Source organism: Poeciliopsis prolifica, unplaced genomic scaffold, assembly GCF_027474105.1.
Source record: "Poeciliopsis prolifica strain line A6 unplaced genomic scaffold, Auburn_PproV2 SCAFFOLD097, whole genome shotgun sequence".
NCBI lineage: Eukaryota > Metazoa > Chordata > Actinopteri > Cyprinodontiformes > Poeciliidae > Poeciliopsis > Poeciliopsis prolifica.
In genome coordinates this window covers 99,303-122,801 of record NW_026562472.1, presented here as the reverse complement: position 1 = coordinate 122,801, position 23,499 = coordinate 99,303, and the positions used below count along the sequence as shown (strand labels likewise).

Below are 23,499 nucleotides of genomic sequence, written 5' to 3'. Positions count from 1 at the left end.
TTCCTCATCTCCTTCTTTACTTTTTCCCTCCATTTTTTATCCTAGCTCCCTTTTTCCTTCTTATCTTTCCTTATTTATTTGTCCTTCATTCGTTTCCTTCCTTGTCTGACTTGTGTCCTTACTCCCTCCCTTACTTGTTTCCTTTCTTTCCTTCCTGGACTGGGAATTCAGGGATATTGAGTCTTTTTACTTGATAAAATGCAGGAACCTGGAAGTAAACAGAGATCTGGTTCTGTCGGTGTGTAACGCATCATCATCATATGTGTGTGTGTGTGAGTGTGTGTGCATACATGCGTGTGTGTGTGTGTGTGAACATTCAGGTTGCATGTATGTCTGTTGAATGTATCTGCACGTACTGTACCGTAAGTCCACGACCGTCGGCTCATCCTGGCTTCATGGATTCAGAGTTCAGTCCAGTGGAAATCCGGCTCGGTTTCAGTTCCAGGCGTTTTTCTGTTTCCGGACGGTGGGTGATCCCCTCCCCGCCTCTGAGCTTTATCTCCAACCCGGGAAGCGCCGCAAAAAGAAAACAAGACTGAAACGAGTTCCTGCATATGTGAATTTGGTTCTGCTGCCTGTCGATGATCACTGTAAATACCGCGCTCAGTGCCTGGAGGCTATACAGTTTGTACATGTTCTTTTTGTATTTGGATATGAATCTGAAGCCACTCTTGTTTCCTCGATCCTTTCGGTTCTGTCAGGGGTTAAAACAGACGTGTTTGAGCTCAGTGTACATTATGTGTCCTCCCTGTCCCCATGTCCTCTGGACTGTCCCCGCTGAATTGTGCAGGAAGTGGGAAACTATCGATGTTTCTCTGTATGTACCTGTGGATCACTTGTGACTCGTATCATTTTGCCGCTGTAAATAAACATGTCCTGGTAGAAGAGAGTGGCGACTTGCCTTTTACCTTTTTGTTATAAAAAGTTCAGGTGTGTGGTGTCCAAAGTGCGGCGGGGGGCCGTTTGAGGCCCTCTGAAGGATTTTGAGTGGACAGATGCTTTTTAACTAATTAGTGAAAATTTTCTTTACAGATAAATTTCCTTTTAAGAAATTGTAGATTGCTACTATTTGTACTGCTACTATTCTTACCTGCAGGGTTTCCACCAGTGTATTTTAAGCCTGGCGGGCACCAGGCTAAGCATTGCTTATTTATTTGAGTTTTGTTTTTGTTTTTTGGTTAAAATTTATTTTTTAAGCCTTATAGTTGATGTTTAGGTATTACTTTTCCAGTCATTCAGTAACACATAGTTATCAAGTGATATTTTCACATTTCTTGTCAAATTTAAACATTTTTAACTCAAAAACACAACAAATCACGGATGGATGACGGCAGTAGGGCCCAAACATCGGGCTTAGCAAGTTGGAGCTGGTGTTAATAAAAAGCATTCAACATTTTTAAAATTTTTAGTTATCAACGTCACGCAAACAGCAAAGTTGCTAAAACGTACCGTGTAAAATATTAAAGGTAGACACTTTTTCACATTTTATGTCAATGTTTTTTTTTTTTTTACACAATTTTGATTTGAGTTTTCATAGGAACAATAGATGCATTTGTTATGCTCTTAACAGTAGAAATACAAGATTCTCTAACACAATTAAAGATTGTATGGATACCAATTATTAATTGATCCAAAAATTTGAAGAAAATAATTTCCTTTGTATTGTTTTTGTCTCAAAGGTCCTGTGCTGGAAAATTTAGAAATAATTTTCTTTAAAATGCTTGAAAAGTTCTTGAATTTTTCTGTGGGACAAGTTATGAACCCTGCAGGTAAGTGACTTAATTAGAACTAAATAAATTAAGAAACAAAGTGTAATTTGTGGTTAATGATGCCTGATGTTCTTAACTTGAAAAGAAAATTATTTGGGAGCCTGGTTTGAAAATTTCAATTCAAACCTACTTTATTGATCCCAAAGGAAAATGAAATGTTGCTGTAACTCGTATTAATTCAAGATTAGTCATTGTTACTGTAGATGGCATTTTTAAAATGGAAAAGGAAGAAAAACGATGACGTCAAGAGAAAAGTTATGAAGACTGTGCAGTTTAGATGCGTTAATCAAGGTAAGTCGGGTTTTCTGTGGCTCAAAATTACGTAAAATGCCACATTAATACACATGAGACAGGTTGATAAATACACCACTAAGTAATCGGGGTATTGTTTTAAAAAATTCACCATATGTTGGGCTGTTTTTGACTGGGTAACGATGTGTGGCAGAATGGTGCTCGAATGTCCTGCAGCAGCAAACGCACCATCTGGACAGCGGCACGTGCAGCCTGGAGTCTTCTGATGGGCGCCGCTTGGAGGAGAAAATGGCCCGAAGAGGCCGCTGGAGTTTTTAATCGTTTTTAGCATTAAAAACTCCCACATTTCAGACAAAACAGTATAGGGCCATTTTGGGAAATTAAGCACCTTTTTTAATGGAAGCTGAGGTGAAAACCTGCTGAGGGGGAGCAGAGGATTCCGCCAAGAAGAGGAAATCTCGGTAGAAAGTCAGGTAAGCTAACTTTGCTAACGGCTCTTTGCGCGTATGGCGCTGACGTCATATCCGCTTGAGTGAAATGCGGCTTCCTTGTTTACGTTTTGAGTTACTATGACAGCCAGAAAAGACAAAGTCGTATTTCAGAAGCAAATAAATAGCATGAACATTACTATCTAACAAATAAGTTTTTATGGAAGTAAGAAGATGGCGGCTTGTTCATCTTCCGGAGAGACCTGGAGGAAGTCTTCTCATCAAACTCTTGAATGTTATGATTACTGTTTTAATTTCCCTCTTAAAAACAAACAGCAGTGATGGACCACACAGAAACTCCTCTGAGGTCTCCAGATCACTCTTTAAGCCTTCAGGTGAAATTTTTCTGCTAATCTTTCCTTCTGCAGAGACTCTCCTGATACTCTAATCCCACCTGTTAGAGAAGTTTGGGAAGTCCAGGAGTAAATCCTTCTGACATTGTTGGAAGTTTACACACCGTGAAGAGCCTGCATGCTCTTTAGTCACTTCTCTCATGGCTAATTTCTGAAACTTTGCCCACAATAAAGAAGTGGAGCGTCTACTGACTTTGCCATGCAGACAAATCCAGGAGAGATTTCTTTTTGGCATAAACAAGCCTCCTCTTCTTTAATCTTCTTTATTTCACACTCGCCCAGCACATTTGTTGATTTGACAGGAGAGGAGAGGGGAAGAGGAAGGGAATGTGTGTGTGAGGAAGGCTGGAGGTATAAATCCCATTGAAGAATGGTGACGCGATAAATCTCTAAAGACAGGAAAGATTAAACATTTTGTCTTTGGCCAGGAGTTGTCAGTAAAAGAAGCTCTTCCTAAGCTCATTATCAGTTAAAATACCATATTTAGATTGTGTTTCTCTTCATTATTTCACATCCTGTACTGTTTTCAGCACTTAACTGATTTTAATAATTCACATAGCTAAATGTTCAGCTAATTCAATTGAAAATCTTCATAATTTCACAAACACTGTACTGTTTGGCAGCTTCCTGCTTCTGTCTACTTCAACTTAGAAACTCCACTGAGCTCTTCAATAAGTCACACAACATTAGGCTATCTTCAGATGATTTAGCTTTTTCGATACAGCTTACAGGTTTTCTATAATAATGGTTTAAGTTTTATGCAGATTTTCAATTTTATTCAGTTTTTCAATGTAATCCAATAACGGAATTCATTTAAGCTTTTTCAAGTTTGACTGCTTTTCCACAAACAAAATGCTGCTGTTTTTACATATTTCACTCCAGAGAAATAATTTATGCACCAAAATGTAGCCAAAGGTGTCTGTTTTCAGGAAATGTAAACATCATTGCCATAGGTCTTACAGTTTTCTTTCCAACATCTTCAGAGTGCAGATATGTCACAGCTCTTCCTGCGCTTCATGATAACTACAGAAATAAAAATAAAGTGGCTAAATTCAGGTTTGCGTTAGAAAATTAGCTAATTTTGTTTAATGAATGGTGGAAAAAATCAACAACAAGGTGATTTTGGTGTCCATGTCTGCCTTGTAGACATTTGTTTTTAGGTTGTCCAAAATAGGGTCCGGGGACCATTTGAGGCCCTAAAATGATTTTGTTCGGCCCCTGACTGTTAGGAATAAAAACTATAATGATGAGCAGGTACAAAAAAATGTAAACTATATCACAGACTTTTTAATTTATTTAGTTTACATGTTTGCAAAAGTATCCTTAATCCTATTTTACTGGGATTTATGTGATTGTCCACTTTAAATGAGTATTATTAGTAAAGTTGAAAGTGAATGAAAAATTATTTAACATTTATTTTTATGTTTTATTCAGCCGTCTTGTTTCAGTGGATACTTATTGATATATTCTGTGTAATTTTGCTTTTTTTTTTCAAAACGTGGCAGGTTGTCTGTTCATGAAGCTGCACCACCAGGGTACAAAATTAGCATGTTGTTTTCAGCTTGTCTTTGTTAAACGTCATTTCGATGTTGTCTAAAATCTTCATTATCCAGAGAAACGTAGTGAACTTTTTTCAGTGACTCGTTTTAATCTGCAGACTGGGTCTGGTTTATGGTTTTCCCCTCACATTCTCTATAAAGGTCATATTTTAAGTCACTAAGTTGGCAGCAGCGTCTCTGAAGGCCTGAGATAAACCACTCACAGATGGTCAGTATTTACTAAATGGGTCTGGATTTAATCGCTTGCTGTGAATTTTATTTAAGGGTATTGGAGTGAAGCAGCAGAATGCAAATGATAAAGTTTCAGGGTCATGAATACAATCTGGAAGGCGCCGAGTTAAATCTTGGATGCTCCTAAAGAAAAAACATACTTCTTTAGAACAAATCTACAAAATATAAAATTGCATCTTCCTGTGTGTGCAAGTTAGCAGTTCAATCACAGCAATAATCTGCTTTAATAAGTGTTGGTTAAGATTGTGGGTTCAATCTACTGCTTTTCTTCTCCAGGACTTGTCACATTCAGACTCATTTCCCTTTGGGATCATTTGGATCAAAACTATTTCCTTTTAAAATATAAAACTGCAAGAGAAAATCACTTTGGAAGTATAGTTTATTTTCTATCGATTTTTATTCTTTTGTAGATAACAAAGTCACCTTTTGGTCGTTTCATCTCTGCCTTCACTGCTTTCTTTGAGTGTTTTGTTTTGGTCTCAGAGTAAATAAGCCTCTCAAGCCTCTTTGTTGTTCTTCACTCATTTTGTGTCTCATTGAAGTCTGACTCTCTGCGGCCATTTTAACTGCCGTTAATAGTCTTGTGTTTAAACTCCTGGACCTGAGGCCTGTACTTCCAGTTAATAATCCGTCTTTGGCTAATTTCATCCACCTTAAAAGACAAATGTGATCTGCATGACTGTCCACAGGAGGAAAACAAACCCACTGCTCCATTTCAGAGTAGTTTGAGATCAGTAGCCAATCCATCTGTTGTGTTCAAATGCGCTCTCTTTTCTCTCAGTATGTTGTTTGTTTCTAAAGTTACATGCTGCGAAAATTTCTATAAAGTCTTAAAAAATGCAAACATTTAGAAAACAAAAAATAAATATGCAATGTTTAGCCTGGTTGGGGCCAAGTTAAGCCTGATTACCCGCCAGGCTTATAAAAGCTTGATATCACTTTTCCACACACACCAGGTTGTTTTGGACAAATTTTCTTCTCTTAAATAAACACATTCACTCAGCTTGTCATTGCCTGATATGATGTGAAACATTTAAATAGGACAAAAAAGAAAATCTGCAACACTTTTTCTCAGGAGGGAAATGAAAAGACTCCTCCTTAATGGTTGTCTCAATAAACCAAGAAGACTAAAAGCTTTACTTATCTGGATGCTCAGGCAGTAAAGTGGTGTTTAGCATAAATATTACAGCGTATTTGACAAAGATGTGGTTTGTTTTGACATCAGAATATTGGGAATTGCAAGAAGATTGTTTCAGTGCAGAGAAGATTTCCATCTGAACCGATTCCTCTAGTTCAGGAATATAATTTGGAGCTGCTCTGTAAGCTGTTGCATCGCAATATTTTATGAAACTAGAGCAGAATATGTCATATAACTTCCTGTTAAAGTCAATCTAATCTCCTTCACTGGAGCAAAGTTGCAAACATTTAGCCAAGTTTAGCATTTTAGTGTGGAAAGTAGCAAACTGAGTGAAGACTAGTCCTGGACAATATGGCTGACAAATGTATCACTTTATATCAGTTGTTTAGTTTTTTGTTTTACATTTCTCAAATATCTTCAAACTGGTGGTGTGAGCAGTATTATCCTCAATTATCTATTGATATCAATTATGGTCTATTGTATATTATTGATCTATTGTCCAAAAAGAAATAGATTTTAAACGTGAAGCAATGAAACGGCTCAGTTTTCTCTTTCTCTTTGCCCCAAACTCCAAACTCTGGAGGGAACTGAGACACAATCCAGATGACAAATGGCAGCTTTACTCTTCCGCGCCGCTCAAGGACACACTGGGGGGATTTTCCAAGGGAATAGGTCTAAATTACTCCGGCCTGTAACTCTTTGCGAGTGACGGAGAAACACACGAGTTGAGTTGCGTTCAGGCGAAGAGAAAGAGAGAGAAAGGCGTTTTGATATTCAGCGCAGGACGGCGATCTTGAAGTCACGAACACGAGTCACACTTTCTGAGTCGAGCTCTTTATTTTACAGCTCAAGGCTGCAGGGGTCATAAATGAGTGTGTTCACAGATTTCTATCAGGATCATTGAAGAAAATGCTCTTAAAGCTGAACCATCTTCTGACAGTAAAAACTTTAAAAATTAAAAGTAGGGTGTGCTAAAACATGTTATGACTTCTTCAACATTTCCTTTATGGATGGACGGCATTACAAAAGTTTGAATTATTCTCATCTTTTTCTGTTTTGTTTGTTTGCAATGGTTGAATTTTTGTTTTTTAAGATTTAACCTTTGGAAAAATCAGGATTTTTTTGCGCTCCTTGACTTTCCATTGTTTAGAGGAATGTCAGGGCGGCCATCTTTGACCAGCACGTTTGACAGAATTCAGAATTAATTATGCAATGACTTTGGACTGCTTTATATTAAACCCTTTTTGCTTCTTCTTCATCCTTGCCTCACACACACTGATTTTTACAGAAAATATTAAATCTGTAATATCCCTACTCGAAGAGATATGATCAGTTATTGATTCATTGTGCGCTACTTTGCCATAAAACCCTGTAATTACATTGCATTTGCATAAACGACGGCTCTGGAGCAAAGCTATATGGCTTTTATCTACAACTGATGAAATTCACAGAACGGCTTCATGCATGAAATTGATCCAGGAGAGTCTAATAATGGCTGCTTGGAGTAGATTAGGTTTTTTTCCAGGTGAAGAAGAGTTTGCAGTGAGAAGTTGTGCTTTGTTTTATCAGCTAACGAGGCTCAATATAGCAGAAGGAGTCCAGAAAGCAGATGGTTCATTCAGCTGCTGTTAAAATGTCTTAACATTTAAGAGTTTTCCACATTTTGAAATGAGAATAATTACTATTAGTCTGGACAAATGAAGGATACTGGAACAGAACCAGTGCTTGGTGAATATTCCTACAGCTCCACCAGTTTCTTATTCATTTTGAAAAAAATCTTCCTTTTTATAGAAACCCTGTTATTCCACATTTTCTCCAAGTAATTTTGATGTATTTTTGTTCTTTGTAGAATGAGATTGATTCTTTGCAATGGCTTTGGTTAAACCAAGCAAAAAAACAAACAGCTGGAGTGTTTAAAAATAATCAAAGGTGTATAAAACATTATTTTTAGAGTTTAACTTTAGTCATGCTGCCTTTTATATTGTTTTGCATGGTTTTCTATGATTTAAATGTGTTTTTTTCCATTGAGTTTTACATAAATTACTAAAATCTTCAGAAGTTTCAAAGTGAAAAGTCTCAGAAATCCATTCAGGGCTGTTTTTAAAACAAATTAAATGTGAGGCTTAATTAAAAACTGCTATCATCTGCTAATTACTATTGCCATAGGATTAACATGACTGCTCATTAATAGCATGATTGAGGTAAATTGGATGTTAAAAAACTGATATTTTTGTTATTTTCAGGAGAAACGCTTGGAGGGAAGAAGTTAAAGCTCTCCATGCATTCTGGGTCTCAGAGGTACGACTCCTCACACCTCACGTTTCACAGATAATTAAGGTAATTATCTGGAACATTTAAAGTAATTACCACATCTTATTAGTTCATTTGGAACTTTCTGGCACCAGGTTCTTGTAGGGTTAGGGTAAGACTTCCAGGCACAAGCGGCAAATTAGCTGTGGAAATCCATGTTATCAAAAGCATGGATGACTAATGACTTCAGTGTTTCCTGGATTTTCTCATTTAGCACAACCATCGGTGTAACATTTGTGGTTTTGAGAAAATACTGTGACAACTAGACGGATTGCAACTGCTGGATTTCTGGTTTTTCACCCCCACAACTCTCTTCAAGTGATGTATTGTGATTGCTTTAAAAGGTAATTACCGTCATCATCACGTCCAATTTCCCCAATATTTTGGTTTATGACCTGCAAAAATGGCTTTCCCATCAGTCTCAGTAAGACTCGTCTTTTTACAAGAGCAGCAGCTGAAATGACAGAAACTGACCTGAAATTAAAGTCAGCGCAGGCAGAAGCTCCTCCATACCTCCAAATAACAGTCAGCTTAATTCGCTAGACAAGTTTCAATAAGACCAGAAGTTTATTTATAAGAGTCGTAAACATTTCTGGCACAGTAATGCCATAAGTTTCTCCCATAAACTCAATTTTTTGCATCCAGATGGTTTTTAAGTAAAAATATTTCACAATATTATCCAGAAACCTTTGAATTTTCCTTTGTTTTCACAAACCAAAGCTGTCCAGGTTTCATTTGAAAAAATAAAAAATCTTACTGGATTGTAGCCTTCACTTCTAATTGTCTAAATCAGTTTTTAAAAACATTTTTAGATCTGTTTCTGTGAGATTACTAGCTATTGTCCCAATGTGTCCACAGATATGAATATATACAGTTTGTAGGCTTAAACTTATATTTAAGCCTATAGGTTTTTAATATTTGCAGCGCATAACCAAGCAGAACCTTGCGACAAAAATTTCCCTTAATAATAATGAAGTGTATAGCAGAGTAAATGTCAAACTATTTGCAAACCGCTTCCTTGAGTTGTGGTATTCTTCTCTATTAGGCTAATGCGCCAGAGTTGCTCCTCTTGGCTTTGTGCAAATTTATATTGGATTTTTATTAAACTCAAACCGGCGGTAATAGATGTGCCTCTGGGGGTGGCTTTAAAAATCAATTTGCTAAACAGCACAAAATTACCCCATGATTGTCTCCTTGGACCGCATTACCCATAGAAGGTGATTCTCACTGGAATGTGCTCAAACTTTGCCTGAGTGACTGAGGCGGCCCCGCACTTCTGACTCCAGAGCCATGTGTTCGCTCATTATGGCAACGACCCAAACAAGCTGATTTCTGCGCTCGCCGCTGACAGGAAACTCAGGATTCAGATCCTGCCTGTCAAATGGCCCCGCGGCGTTTCCTGCTGCTAATGAAGTGAAATATTCTGGCATCTGAATCTGAAATAGAGCTGTATATTTGGACCCATGAATATGAATACAATCAGCTAGACTTGAGTCGTTAATGAGGCAGGGAGAGAAACCAGTAGACAGGATTAATTAATTAGAGAGTGACATTTATGGATAATAACCTTCTGGTGGAGATCACGATTAATGAATATGCAAGAGACTATCAAAGGGGAAGCATCCAGCTAAGATGAGATATCTGTATTCAAATCTACAATCGGGGTTCTGCCTTCACTGAATCGGCAGCTTATTGTGGTTTTCAACATTTTTCCTGTCAGACTTCAGGGTTGGAGGAGTATTTCTGGGTTGATTAATGGATTATATTTGTGGTACAGCTACAGAGCTGATGTTCTATGAAGTAAGTATCCTGCTGCTGGTTGTGTAGTTGACGAAGCTGGAGTGGTGTCAACAATGTCAGAAATCTGGGCTGTGGCCTTAGAGGAAGCTAGCATAGCGTGTCGGTCTGGAATTTGTGAAAATCGACTTTGTTTTCCTCTCAGATTCTCAATTTGAGGCTCCTTAACCAGCTGTTAAAACCACTGATTGTCTCTCTGTCCATCCGTTCAACTTTCCCTCATTCCATCCATCATTGGTCTATGCCTCACTCTAGCCATCAATTGGTCATTCCATCATTCTATTGATCCATTTGTCTTTCCATCATTCTATTGATCATTTGTCTTTCCATCATCCTATTGGTCCATTTGTCTTTCCATCATCCTATTGGTCCATTTGTCTTTCCATCATCCTATTGGTCCATTTGTCTTTCCATCATCCTATTGGTCCATTTGTCTTTCCATCATCCCATTGGTCCATTTATCTTTCCATCATCCTATTGATCCATTTGTCTTTCCATCATCCTATTGGTCCATTTGTCTTTCCATCATCCTATTGATCCATTTGTCTTTCTATCATCCCATTGGTCCATTTATCTTTCCATCATCCCATTGGTCCATTTGTCTTTCCATCATCCTATTGGTCCATTTGTCTTTCCATCATCCTATTGGTCCATTTGTCTTTCCATCATCCTATTGGTCCATTTGTCTTTCCATCATCCTATTGGTCCATTTGTCTTTCCATCATCCTATTGGTCCATTTGTCTTTCCATCATCCTATTGGTCCATTCTTTCCATCATCCCATGTCCATTTGTCTTTCCATCATCCCATTGGTCCATTTGTCTTTCCATCATCCCATTGGTCCATTTATCTTTCCATCATCCCATTGGTCCATTTGTCTTTCCATCATCCCATTGGTCCATTTATCTTTCCATCATCCCATTGGTCCATTTGTCTTTCCATCATCCCATTGGTCCATTTGTCTTTCCATCATCCCATTGGTCCATTTATCTTCTTGTCTTTCTGTCACTCCATCTGTCCATTCGTCTTGCCATTATGTCATCTGTAATTTGACTTTTCTTGTAGAAAAGACATAAGACATAATGTCATTTACCCTTGGATACAATCATTTTTCTTGTTTAAAGATTTAGGAATAGTCATTGTGGGTAGACATTGTTGCACCAGTAAATCTAGATTCATGTCTTCACAATGGACTAATAAATGAGATGAATATAAAGATACTCAATTTTTAATTCTATTTTTACTCTATTCATTTTAAAATCATTAAAGCAGCTGCAGTTTCTCATTCATTTCTGACGGTGTTCAGGAGATAATTAACCGTCACAAAGAGGCAACACTATCAGTGCAGCAGATGGTAGATAAGACCATGAATACAGTCGTTAGGCCCTTTATTTTATTACATGTCAGACAATCATTTCACTTGTGGGTATCACTGAATTTTTGTACCTGAAAAATTAATTAGATTTCTCTATGTTAAGGCAATCTGCTGCAGTAATTGACAGGGTTATGTGATGGAGCAGTCCTGTGAGGGAGTGTTTGTCCTTCAGAAGGACGGCGTGTCACCATGATGGCCAGAGCCGACGTGAACCCACCGCTTTCAGGGTCCATATGAAGGAAACAATGATTGATCCTGATCCACTTATCTTTGTCTGCTTCTTTGCTGTATCAATCACCTGCATGGATTAACATGAAAGGATGTTCTGTTGGTTGAAGGGAGGAATATGCATCAACGCACATTGATTCAATGTGTTAAGACTAATAATAGGCTTTTCTTATGGTCAGTAATTCAAAACAAGCACATTTGCTACATACACAGTATTAGCATATTTAAAATAAGACAGAACTAACTTACAACTAACTTTAAATCATCATATAAGAGCTTTTTTTTCCCAAGTCAATAATTCCTTAATATTGACGAAGAACTAGTTTCACTGGCAGATTATGTCACTTATAGAAAAATGAAATGCATTTCTTTTTTTTAAATAAGTTTAAGTTTCACTTTGAGTAAATTATAAACATTACTTTACAGTTCACCAAAAAGAAATGAGTCTTATATGTTGATGAATTTACTAGTATATTTGTATTAGAAACTAGACCAAAAATTCTTTTGTTTTTGAAGTATAATTTCTCAGTATTTGATCATCTTAATGTCATTTTTGATCATTTCTGTGGGCTTTGGGAGAAGCTCCCGTCTCCTACTGATCTAGTTAACATTTCAACACATGCAAAAAGCAGATTAGCTTGTGTCATGTAGCAGTTGACGATTGTTTTGTTGCTTCTCACACCAATTTGCCCTTTATTATTAACCAATCCCGTCCTGGTTATCCGAGCCCGTGGAGCGAGACGTCTTGTCTATCATTAGCATATTAGTGTATTTCTGTGTGATTTGCCTTTGCGCTCCGTTTCATCCAAAGACTCTGTGCAAACGGCTCCAGCCTGCCAGCGTGGAAGACGGATGAACCCGCCGCCTTTTAGCGTGCACGGGAAGGTGAAATGACATTTGAGAGCTGTGCAAAATGTGAGAGCGGTCTCCACTCATGTGCTGCTGTCAGGAGTGATCACTGTTATTTCAGCTGCCTGTCCAAAACAGGCTTCCGACGTCTTCCCTTCTCTCACTAGCGGAGATGGGATCCCTGAATTTGGCGCTCGCGCTCAGCAAATCAGATTAGAGAGGCTGTAATGGCAGGTTGTGTCAGAAAAAAGCACTATAGAGTATTAGGAGAGGACAAAGCAAACACAGCAGCCATTACGCTGTGCCACCCTTTCTTTCTACTCCTTCATCAAAACAACATGAAAGTGTATTATAGGATATCAGGCTGTCACCTTGGGAAGTGACGTGGAAATGGAATAGACTACTCAACAGACGACTAAAAACTTTAATTCGACCCCTGGACACAGTTACTTTAGATGCATTCTGCTTGAAAAGGATGTGTCCACTCCCTGAAAAGGTGACAGATGCTATTTAAGAATAATCACTGATGCTCTGCACCGACAGAATGGCTGTAAATGTTTATAATTTACATGAATCAGTACAGCTGGAGACCAGCCTCCCTCCCATATGTCTCTCAGCTTCACAAACGTACTTATCGTTTCCACTTTATGTTTAAGTCCTAATGAAATCTTGCAGTAGCATATTTAGATATTACACACCAATATGGTGACAAGTCAGCCTATGCAAATGCACCACAAAAGCAGATTTGCTTTTATTTTTAGCTCTTTGGAGGGAACATTTTGGGTTAAACTTGGCCTGATTTAGTCAAGTTTGAAGTTTAAAGTGACAAACTGAACTGCAAAGTGGAACATCTGTCACTTTTTTTTACATTTTTATCCCTAAATGTGTTTTAAATATGCAAATATGTGATTTGAAAATAGAAACAGACATTATGCCGTTTAAGGAACCAATGCATTGGATCAAAACAATTTTCAGGACTTAAACCAGAAGAAATATAACAGAAATCCAGGAATATCTCAATCATCTTCCTGTTTATCAGCCGAGGATCTTCTGATGATTTGAGGGATGTTTCCTGCACAGCAGCTTCCAGGCTTGTAAATGTTCAGCGCATCATAAAATCTAAAATATCCCCAATGTGGCTTCTTTCTGAACTCAAATGAGTGGAAACATTTTTTGCTGCAAATACCTCTGCTGTTAAATGGGTGTGAAATAATGAGACCATGAAAAATCACTCAGAAACTTTCACATATATTAATCTGGCATTTAATCCGACAGTTCAGCTCAAAAACAAATTTGTTTGAAGGACAAAATGACCTGTAAGTGGAAATGTAAACACATTTTATTGTCGTCTGTATTCAGAAATACTTTCTTCAGTGATGGTTTTACTCATGAATTTATAGATGCACTCTAAAGACAGAAAAGCTCACCAAAAAAAGACAAGAGATGTAACAGTCAGAAATTATTCACATTCTTATAAATAATAATATATAATGATAGTTTTATTTCTGTTTTCTTTGGTTGCCATGTTTTATTTTCCAATATGTTTACTAAATTAAGTTTGAGAGGGTGAAATTATTACCAACTTATTTCTTAGAAATGGTGTCAAAACAACAATATTATTGTTTATCGTGATAATTACCGGGATCTTTTATTGTTCAGCAAAATTAAATATTGTGACAGAACGAGACATAAATCTACTCCACCTGGTAATGAGCATTTGTTTCCTTTCTCACTTCCTTCTTTTCTTGTTTCCTCCCTTCCTTTCTTGTTTCTTTCCTTTCCTGTCCTCCTTCCCTTCCTGTCGTTTCCTCAATTCCGGACTTGTTTCCTATCTTTTTTCTTTATTGTTTCCTTTCTTTCCCATTTCCTTTTTTTCTGTTGTCTCCCTTCCTTCTTGTCTTGTTTCCTCCCTTTCTTCCTTTCTCCTTGCTTTCCTTCCCTTCATGTTTCCTCCTTTATTCTTCCTTCCTTTGTCGTAATGCTCATGTGTTTCATGTGTTTGTTCCTTGTTGTTCTAAATTCCTCTTAAACTAATTTCTTCTTCTCTGTCATTTGAAGTTTGAATGAGTTTTATTTGTAGAGTTACACCAGCTCTTCTGATTTTCCTGTGTTGAGTTTTAAAGCTGATGCTTGGCGTGATCTGATGCTTCACCTGAGTCCATTTGTTCGACTCCACTTCCTGAGTGTGAACAAGTCACTGAATCTGCTGAAACATCTGCTTCAGTTGGCGGAGGTCAAACACACGCTAGCGTCCCGTCGCAGACTCTGTCCTCTTCGCCTCATTTCCCGTCCCGATCTCGGCGCTCGCTGCTCCTGGGCCGCGCCGCCGCGCGCGCCTCGCCGCCCCGGGGTCACTGGGGTCACGGTTAATGTGACCAAGCCAGATGCTCGCTGCCGTCGCCAGCTGTGATCGGATGTAAGGAGGTCGCCCAGGGCAAGCGGGCGCTATCCTCTACGCAGACGATTGAGCTGAACCGTGCGGCTGGTGTTGAAGCTGCCAGTGTGGGAAGATCAGGCGTTGATTTTATTGCCATAGAAACGGGCGTCCATGTTTGACGAGGGAACAAAACTGGGGAGAGTTTTATGTGCAGTAACTCGTTACATTTACTCACATTTATTGGAGTAACTTTTTTTTACTCTGCTGTACTTTTTACTTTTACTCAAGTAATTTTATGAAAATTTCAATTTAACTTCATATTTTGTTCCTTCTGATTGTTACATAGAACTTTATAGGAAATAGTTTTTCACTTCACTTTCTTGAATAATTTATTGGGCGGCTACTTTTTACTGTGATTACATAATTTACGCTGCTGCGATGATGATGATGATGATGATGATGATGATGATGATGATGATGATGATGATGATGATTTCTCAAAATAAAGTAGTAACACGTTGTAGAAAGAAAGGCATATTTCAAATAAATGAAGAACTATTTCAAAACATTTGCTGCATTTAAATCAAAATTAATACCTGCATCAAAGTCTGACCAAAATTTAGGAATTTTAATCTCTGGATGTTTAAGTACTTAGTCTGAATAAATAAATTAATCCTACGACAAATGAAAACAAACTCAATCTTTTGGATTTGTATAGTTTATTGTCTTTATTTCCTTTTTCTACCAAAAACTGGACAATTTAAGACTTTAATGGTCCCAACAAGCCCTTAAAAAAACATACTTCACTTTATCTGTTATTTAGTTATTTCTTTTTTAAAATGTTTTCCAGTTCCAGTGTTAAATATTCTTAAGAATTGTAGGTTTTGAAAATGCAATCTTGAATTATTATTCCATAATATTGCTTGAATTTAATGGCAACAATATAGTCTATTGAAATAACGCCTGGGATAATTTATCGTCCAGCAAGTGTTGTTATTGTGACATTGTACATCAACAGCTTGTGAAAATTTGTATGAATCTTTCATTGGTATTTTGGCTGCTTGTAACTCAGAAAACTAAGAAAATAACATTTCTATAGGACAAAATGCCAAACATCTGTCAATAAAATCCAGTAAAATTATTTTCTCAGTTCTTATTTTCTGCTTAAAATTTTCCTTAAACATTAAGGGGAAAGCAGGCAGCAGTGATGCGTTATGGGAGACAGATGCATCTTTAAATCTGTGTTTTCGCTTGAACTGTTTGATAGCACCTGGACAGATAAACCTCTGCAACTTATCTTAGAGCCGCCCACACAAACCAGCACAGCTGCACAGTTACTGGCTGAGATTGTCTGTAAAACAACCTTCCTTCCCAGTAACTGCAGCTCTATTTTTCCCTCTTGGACCGTCGCTCATACGTGAACGGGATCATTTCAAATGACACTGGTGGGCATTGAAATTACTCTAAAATATAAAATGGAATCTTTCCAAAGCAGCAGGAGGCCGGTGGCCTTTAAAGTGATTTTATTCCCGTCTTTAGAAATGCTACCTGCAGGAAGCGGCGCCCTGTGGTGAAGGAGCGCTGCAGTGCAGTATGAGTGTTTGCCATATGTCATTAACCTTAAGATAAGTCAGACCTCAGCGGATACATTTGCTGCACTTGAACTGCCTGAATCATTGGACCTATTCATCTAAATCATGACCTCCAATTACAATTAAGCACAATTACTGTGGATAATTCAATTGGGTCATCAGACGTGTAGTTCTGTTGCTGGACCTCTTGATGCCTCCCATCATAAAACAGAAATGATCATTTTGAGATCGTTTTCAACCAATAAAGTCATAATAATGCATGTTATGAATGATATTATTACTGGACCTGGAAAACATTTTAAATATCCAAATAAAAGGTGGATCTTTAGAACCAAAACCGTAGATAAAATGGATTAGGAAGTATCTGTAAGCCAAATTCCAAAAATATTAATCAGGCTATGGAATTTCAATTGGGTGATTTTAAGGTTTGGAAATGTACAAAGTATATTTCTGTAATTAAGTTTGAAAAAAATGTTTTTTCCTGCTATCTGAATATAATTCAGATTAAATGTTTTTTATTTTTGGTTTTAGAATCACCAAAAATGTTTCTATTTGCTTAAATGGCAAAAAAACTTAGCAAGAAAATTTAAAAATTATATTTTTGTAACTTTTTTTGACCAGAGAGACATGTGAAAATATGAGATATCTAAATAGCAGCAAATACTAAAACCTGGAAATTAATTTGGATTGGTGTCTTCATTGATATCAATTATTGGCTTGGACATTGCCTATTAGCCGCTAATGCTAACGATGCTCCAGCAGGCGGCCATTACTGAGTCACTGAGTCATGTCCATAAACCCAGACTGTCCCAGTGAGCAGGAATCTGTCACAAAATGGTCAAAATGCTCTTATTTCTTACCTGATTTCTACAGAATATACCTTAAACTAAAGCTGAGAAAGTTTCTGATGTTTTTATATGTAAAATATATAAATTTCTCCCTGGATATAAATTGATAAACAGTTTGGTTTCAGTCAAGATGCAAGAGGGGACGAAGCAAATTTCTCTTTTATGCTGGTCAATAATTCAATATTGCATAATTACCGCTGTTAAAATTCAACAAATCATGACCGCTGTACGTTCTGAAATATTTCATGCTATTTGATGATATTTGATAATATTGTTCTTCAGGGGTTCGCTCTACCATGACAACAGAGACACCCAGAATGCCCTGCGCTGTTTGATTAACCGCATCAGAGTTTCATTGAGGCTTTCAGGCGGATCAGATTTGGCTTTTTTAGTTTCACTGCTCATCCTCAAGAGAACCGGAGTTTGATTAAAGCGCACATTCAAAGCACGGTAGCAGAAGTATGATGGTTTCTTTGGACTGGCATTTGTTCTTGTATGTCTCTACGAATCCAAGAAATGTTTTGTATTCCCCTCTAAACGCAGGAAAACATCGAGTGTTTGCAGTAGTAAAGTGCAGATCGATTCTTTGGGGAGTTTTTTGTTAGGATGAATGACTAATCCTAAAACGGAGCGGGATCGGCCTCCCTCTCTTCCTCGCTCTGGAGATGTGAATGAACATTTAACAGATGTATTCTTCACACGCTGCTCTCCAGAGAGCTCATTATTCACTCACACCCTGTAAGACAGAAGGTCAACAACCAGTTTTGGAATATGAAACTGCCTGTTTGGAAAATTTTACACTCATATCCATGTTGCTGCTTTTTACCAGGAAAGAAAATCTCATGTGGCAACAAAAAAAAAATAGTTATTGCATATTTAATTTAAAGGATTCCTGAATAAATTAGTTAATTAAATAAGGAACACTTAAATGTATGAATAAGCAAACAGCCTTGGACACTTCAACTTCATTTCCTTTCCTCAAGAGATCAGGACAAAACAAGCACTGAATACATGACTGGAGGTTACTCCTTTCTCCATTCACCAATTGAATTGGCAGATTTGCCTCTTTTTTCCACTACTGAGGGAGCGTCTCTTGTTCAGGCTCCAGTCGAAGTGCACTCGTGTTTTCCCTTCCAGTGCAGGCACTTCTGCATCTCTGATCGCTCTCCATCGCTTTGCAAATGAGCCAAATATGCAACAAGAAATCATCTGCGCTGTTGTACCAACAAAGTCAGCCAGCGCCCCGATGGCAAGCAATTTACCCCCCATCAGGGATCAGCAGGGGCATTTAGGTCTTAGGATGCCGGGATTTGAAGCCAAGACAAACAGTGTGGTTCCCAGAGGCGCCCCTAGTGATCCGCAACATGAACAATGTGATTCTTTTGAACAGCTCAATGTCACAAACGAGTCTCAGTTGGTTTGTTTTTAGAACGTTGTTTGCTTATAACCCTCTGCTACATCAGCAGTTATTGTTATTTTTATTTAATTAAAAATTATTCAATTAAATTCATTTAAAAAAACAGAAAATTATAGTTGATAGAAATTGGTGGATTATTTTTATCTAGTGGCGCAGAAGAGGATTTTTATTTCTGCTCAAGTTTATTTTTCTCTTATTGTGCTTCTAAATTACAAATCGAGTAAAGAACAAAATATTCTTTTTTGATTGTTTCACATCATTGGAATACGAATCTGTAAATAACTCAAAACGCAGAGTAAACGTGTTCATGGTTTTCACATTTACTAATCAGTGCCACCTTTCTCATCAGAATGAGCAAAGAAGTCGACAATAATTAAGAGACTAATATTATTATTTCCGGTTGTGTCATTGTGAGGACATTTCTAGTTAGGAGGTTTGTGAGTGTTTGATAAAAAGGCTTTTCTTGTGTTTGTTGTTGGTTTGGGTCGTAGCCTTTCTGTCTTATTAGAGAAATGGACGACGCCATTCCACTGCTGCTAATCTCACTGGGTCAGACGGGCCGGCAGGAGGATCCTCCATTTCCTCTCCATTTCCTCTCCATTTCCTCTCCGTTTCCTCCTCCAGCCACAAAGTGCTGGCAAAGCTCACTGACCTTCTAGAGTCCATTTCACTGTTATCAACAAACGCTGCAGAAAACGCCGTCTGTTTTTATTATCATCCCATTATTATTTCAACAAAGAAAACAACCAAAAAAAGCACTTTTAAATTGATTTCATTTATTTAGGAAATAAAAGTATCTAAAATGATATGTTCAGCTTCTATGTTTAAAACACTGAGTTTGTTTAAATCGTAGTTAACTTGGTAATAAATAGAGCATCGATCAAAGTATGTGACTAAATCTTGTTTCATAATGTTTTTGTGACTTTAAAGCTGAAATGTGCTTTATTAATAAACTTGATTGATCAATCCCAGATCTTAAATATCTAGAAATGAATTAATAGTACCTGTTTGGCAACAGGAAGTAGGCAACAAGATCTCAAATCCCCTGATTTGATCAAATATTCAGCTGTAAATATACCAGATGTTTGCTGAGTTTGTATTCATAGTTCTGTCATGGTTACAGCTTTTGCAGGATGTTAAATTGCCCCAATAATTATTGCACTAAACATAAATATTTTGAAACTATTTTCAAATAATATATTGGTAAAAGGATAGTAAAGAAAGTTTGCAAGATACTTTGAATATACAAAATAAAGCCAAAAACAATCAATAAAACAGAAATAAAAACCACTTGCAACTAAAATCACAAATAAAATTGATTTTGAAGTTTCTGTACACAAAAATTTACCTTTGGAAAATATTATGCAAAGTGAAAGTTGTGGAGATTGATTTCATTTATTGTGTATTTGTATATAATTTATGTCCTGAGAAACAAATTTATTGTTAATGCATTCTGATTTTATCTTCAGGAATAGACATTAAAAGCCTGAGAAATAGTTATCATAAAAATAAGCACAAAACTTTAAAGAGTCCAAACATAAAGTGTTGCTTCTAGTCTGTGCTTATTAATAATCCTCAAAGTATTTTATTTAAATGAGAAATCGCATACATCTAATATTTTCCACAGAGACAACATGTTCATTTTGTGTGATTAATCACTTATCTAAATATACTTTGACCTTTTGTGCAAATGCAGTGCGTTTATTTTCATACCTATATTTCTGTCCATATGTTGTAGTAGAGAGTGCTAATTATCACCACTCAGTCAGTTATAGTTTCCTGTATTTTAAGTGACAGTTGGTGTAAAGTTGCTCCCCAGTTTGTCCAGTTTGTGCGCGACACCAGATGGTCTGTAAAATGTGACGAAAATAAATCCTGTTGGTAAATATTTAAAACATTTGGCAGCTTCAGCGCATCAGGAAGAGCTAAACGCACCCACTGAATTTATTTCTGTTAAAAATGTTTTTTTATATCCATTCGAGGAAAACATTTTATTTTCTAATCATCTGCTTTTGGATTTGAACTCCAGGTTAGAAAACCATTAATAAATACTATAAAAGTATTCACAGGAAATAAATCACTTTTCCTTATCAGCTTAGCATCCGATTTCTTATCTGCATTTCAAAAACTAACTTCAGTCAGTTGGATTAGTTTGTGGCTGTGAATCACAAGTTTACTGATTGAAATCTTCACAAAATAACTTTAAATTTGTCCTGAACCACAGTTTGAATTCAATGAAAGATTTCTATTGAAGTGAGACCTCTTGTTCATACACAAGCTTGGTTATATCCATTAGCTACTGAAAAGTTTTTCTTCTGATTTCTTTGATGAAGTTTTTGACCTTGTTATAATTTTAGTCTTGTCTGTAAATATGGTTTCATCAAGAGGCCTCATGTAGATTTTTTAAAGAAATCTACTTTACTAATTCTTGTTTATTTTATTTAAAAAAGGAATTGAATTATTTGTTTATTTCTGCTTTCAAATCATTAAAAATCTGTCAATTCGTCAATAATCTAACTAAAACAATCATGAGCTGCGGCTGCTTCCAAACTCGTCGCTGACGTTTGGTTTTAAATTTTTACACAATATGCCCGAGGAAAAACGCCGAGTCATTCTATGCGTTATTCACACCAAGGTGTCTCGCCGACCTGCAGCTCATGGTTCTTCTGAAGACATCTGGTCATCGGAGACCAGGAGGTTAGAGAACAGTGTAATAATTTATCCTGGCAGTATTTTTCAGTCAGAAGAGCCAACGTCTGCCAACAAACTCTGAAAGAGACTGAATGAGAAGCTAACTGGCATTCAGTGTTTGGCCTCCATCATGTAAGTCATATTATTAGCCAGTTCAATGGGCTGTTTAATGACACACAGGTCTATTACTCTCCAGTCTGTAAACTGATGCAACATGTTGCTGCTGCCAGAAATCTGCCCATCACAAGTTTTCTGGGAGTTTATTTCTGCAAATGGAAAAAAATACAGCCAAATATGTTTTCTGTTTTCTGTAAGCCTGTGGTACATTCTGTGTACAAAATTGATGCAAGCAGTTTTATAGTTTGAAAAGGCAGTCAAGGTTTTATGTGGTGACATAAAGATATTCTGTTTCATCTAAATCAGCTGCATTCAGTGTTTAAAAGGTCTTCAGCCTTTAGAGACCAACGTTAATTTCTTTAATTTGTGTTTTTGTTGAGAATAAGTACATATTTTCCTGAAATCTTACACAGAAGATGTTGTTGTCGGTACCAATTTATTTTTTGAACTGGTAAAGCTGCTAATTACTGAGGCTAAGAAAGGAATCAACAAACCAACACAAACAAGAAAACAACACAAAATCACAAATAATCCTCACAACAAAACGCATCAGTCCAAGTTATGAAACGTGCTGACATAACTTGACTCTTTGTTGTTGCTTTGTAACGTTTTCTTGTTGTGTTGTGGCTTTTGCATTTACTTAAGCCTTCTGGGACACCGTAATTTGACTTTTGATGCCACAAACAACTGAAGTAGCAATTTTTGAAATGGGCAGAAAGGTGGATGCACAAGCAGGATATCAAATATATTTTGTAGCAAGTGTTTTACGGCTTTTATGTGGAAATAATGTAGACTCGGATATTTTTGAGGCATTTTCCAGAAGTGAGCATTTCCTGCTTTTGGATTCTCACTACTGACGCAAGAATCGCTGCTGATTTAAATTCCTGTAGCGACGGTTTATCAGCTGTTTAAGGGAAACAGAAAAACTTCTCCAGCAGTACCAAAACACTGCAAAAAGTGTTTCTCATTTTTCCTCCCCAGTTTGTTTATTTGAAATTGAATGGCATCAAAACCTTTTAAAGAGAAATAGTTTCTCCTGTTTCAGAGGAAAACTCAGTCATTTTATATTATATTTGAATAAGGAGGCACAAAATCTACCTTGAATTTCTAAATACTACGTTCATCTTTCTGGTATTTCATAAAATAATAACGCAGCTCAGCTTTTTGGTCTTGCTCAGAAATGTTCCTCACTTTGTAATAATTGTATTCACCTGCATGACGGGTATTTGTCCTCCTTTTTTACCTAGCAGGTAATGTTCCCTTATATTGCAGTGAATGCTTTTCAAAGGGCATGGACACCTTTTCTTTTTTCGTCTAAAAGCTTAAGCACAGCGTATCTTTTAAAAGCCGTTTCCAGGAAGTTTGCTGGAATATCTCACCAAGGGCAGTTCAGACTAAATATCTCTGCAAAGACTATTATCACGCTGATGCCGCTTTATTAGACGGCTCACAGTAAAAAGAGATAGAAAGTGCAAAAGTAACGAGCGGTAAAGGTCTCGGCCACTTTTAAACACAAAAAGTGAATTTACATGCTCATTGAAGAACAACAGGACGATCCAAAAAGAAGTCCCTTGAGTAGAACATCATAAGTCAAGTTGATCCGTTCTGGAGGAATTAACCTCGACCCGAAAGCTAAATAACATAAAAATCTCCTCAGCTGCTTTCAATTTACAGTAAATTTTAGTGCGGTTTTCTTCCCGTTTACAATTTGTTGGGTCATTTTGAAAACAGTACAAAGGAGGCGATTTGTCACATCAGCCTCATTTTTAATCCCAGGTGACTGAAGCATCTGTCAGGATGACTGAACGTCGATAGAGCGGTGCAGGAGGAAGAGGAGGAAGAGGAGGATCCACCAGGACTGATGGCTCGGAGACGACCAAAGTGGCATTTCCTCACCATCGACATCATTCAGCGTTGAGGTTTGCAAAGCAGCAAGATTTCAGGTAATGCATAAAAGGTTGAGCCTAAAGACTTTTATCATCCGGTTTTTGGTAGAAAGAGAAGAAAAAAAACAATACAATCACGCAAATGGAAATTATTATTCGATTAACAGACTTATTGCTTTTTGCAAAAGAATCAGTCTGAGCAATATATCAACAATGTTCAAAA

At 37.1% G+C, this 23,499-nt stretch overlaps 1 protein-coding gene across 1 annotated transcript in view; it reads left to right on the top strand.

Moving 5' to 3' along the window:
* The first annotated feature begins 2,320 nt into the window (after positions 1–2,320).
* LOC129353827 (uncharacterized) overlaps positions 2,321–23,499 on the top strand; it is a 58,880-nt gene continuing 37,701 nt past the window's right edge. Inside the window, exons 1-3 of the mRNA XM_055023284.1 lie at positions 2,321–2,494; positions 8,034–8,088; positions 23,167–23,333. The gene's annotated coding sequence lies outside the window, so the exon portion shown is untranslated. The remainder of the gene's footprint in view (positions 2,495–8,033; positions 8,089–23,166; positions 23,334–23,499) is intronic.